Source organism: Hevea brasiliensis, chromosome 5 (assembly GCF_030052815.1).
Source record: "Hevea brasiliensis isolate MT/VB/25A 57/8 chromosome 5, ASM3005281v1, whole genome shotgun sequence".
NCBI classification, from domain to species: domain Eukaryota; kingdom Viridiplantae; phylum Streptophyta; class Magnoliopsida; order Malpighiales; family Euphorbiaceae; genus Hevea; species Hevea brasiliensis.
Genome location: NC_079497.1, coordinates 115,647,661 through 115,649,656, shown reverse-complemented (window position 1 = coordinate 115,649,656; position 1,996 = coordinate 115,647,661). Strand labels below are relative to the sequence as shown.

The following is a 1,996-nucleotide window of genomic DNA, read 5'->3' as shown; positions in this document are numbered from 1 at the left end:
GCTGGATTATAAGATTAGTATATGAATTCCTGGTGACTTTCTTTTCCAAAGCCCCGCATGAGCAAGCCAAGCTACTCACTAAGACTGCCCAAGCTACTCATGCCAAGCAGCTAACTTCGAGACAGCTAAGGGCAAACTTCGAGCTAGAACTAATGGATTAGCATTAATAGTAAGTTCCCCGGGGGGATTTTTTTCCTATGCTTGCTGGCTAAACAGAGTTGTCTTCCACACGTGCACTGAAATCAGAGTCTGCTACTCGATTAACTTAAGAAGCTTATTAAAATAATAGGATGTTGCCCTGGAATCTCAAATCTTTACAAATTAGTAAGACCGGAGAAAGGGAGCAAATACCGGCCGGAATTGGACGACTACTCACTAAAAGGTATGAATTGGTCGGGGAAGAGACAAAAGAAAATCTAGCCTTCGTTTTCATATCCGCTCCTCTCCGTCGACTGGCTTCCGCTCCTCGCTTTTGTTCAATTATAAAAAAAGAACCACTTTGATGGAGATTTGTAGCATCATTCAAGTAAATACAGATTAAGATCGTAGAAACATGAGCTTGTAATATAGCTACACCTAATTCCAGACCGGTTAATGCAAGAACTATAAATAAAGGACCAGGATCCCCTATGAAATAGAAAAGATCATTCATACATAGCATAGTCCAAGCGAACCCACTTAAAATCTTTACTGAACTATGACCGGCCATCATATTAGCAAATAAACGTATTCCTGAGCTTAATGCGCGAAAACAATGAGGGATTAGCTCAAGGAGTACTAAAAAGGGTGCTAACGGCAGCGGGACTCCTGCGGGTAATGAGAAGCTTAAAAAATGAAGCCCATTTTTTTGAAATCCCACTATAGTAATGCCAATAAAAAGAGAAAATGAGAGACCCAAAGTAATGAGAAAATGACTTGTAACTGTGAAGCTATAAGGTATCATACCCTGGGGATTACGAAATAACGAAAAAGTAAAAGTGACCGAGATGCGAGGGAAAAACTTTTGTTTAACATTTCCGGAAAGACCACCTATTTGTTCGTTTACCGGGTTCGGCACGAAATCATAAATAAGCTCTACCAAGGATTGCCAAGCATTTGGTACTGACTTTCCTCCTCCCTTTTTAGTAACAAAATAAAACAGAAGTAGGACCAAACTGAGAGTTAGAAGCATAAACAAAGATGGATTTGTGAATGAGAAATACAAGTCTCCTATCTTCATAGGAATCAATGGGATTATTTCAAATTGCTCAAGTGGGCTGTTGGGCGTAATCGTAAGAAACACTTTTCATTTCATCCCTGTAGTTCCGCTTCTTGCTCGAAAAATGAAGAAAGACTTGTCGGAAATTGCCGGTTGGGTTGGTCCAACCAAGAAAGACATGAGAGGGGTTGGGCGTAAGAGTTCTTCTTTTATACGATATTTATAGTAGGATGAAGACAATGCTCCTAAACTCGGCGGTATGGAAAGAAGCAGCCTAAGAAGAAGGTAAGCAAGCACAGGATATTATTCAAATATTAATTGCACAGTCAATTAAAGGCATATTATAGGAATATTTTAATAGGCATATTAGATATAATTACACGCAAATTCAATCGATTTTTACGGGGTTTCATGAAAGTTGGACATTTGAAATGAGCTCCCCGAAGGAAATTGACTTTATGCCTTTTTTTCACGGGTTTTCATGAAACTGGCACGATTGAAATGAACTGTCCTTCGGTAATTGACTTTATGCCAAAATTCCCGGGGTTTCATGAAAGTTAGATGAATAGGCATATTAAAGGCGAAAGGTCAGTAGTCGTAGCGAAACGAAGAACATCTCCATAACAAGAAAAAAAAAAAATCATAAAAGAACTTTCTCACCCTTACTGTTTGAACGTCCAAACCTGGCTTGCTTTCTTCAAAAGTAATCAAGGATCATGGAAGAGCAGGTCTCGTGCCTACGTTTCTCTCCTTGAAGTGAAGTCTTCGTAATTTCCTCTGCCCCCGTTTTGTAAATAA

General features: G+C 39.3%; 1 pseudogene; it reads right to left on the bottom strand.

Annotated features, from left to right (window-relative positions):
- Positions 1-335: 335 nt before the first annotated feature.
- LOC131180003 (ATP synthase subunit a-like) lies at positions 336-1,285 on the bottom strand (annotated as a pseudogene).
- Positions 1,286-1,996: the final 711 nt, after the last annotated feature.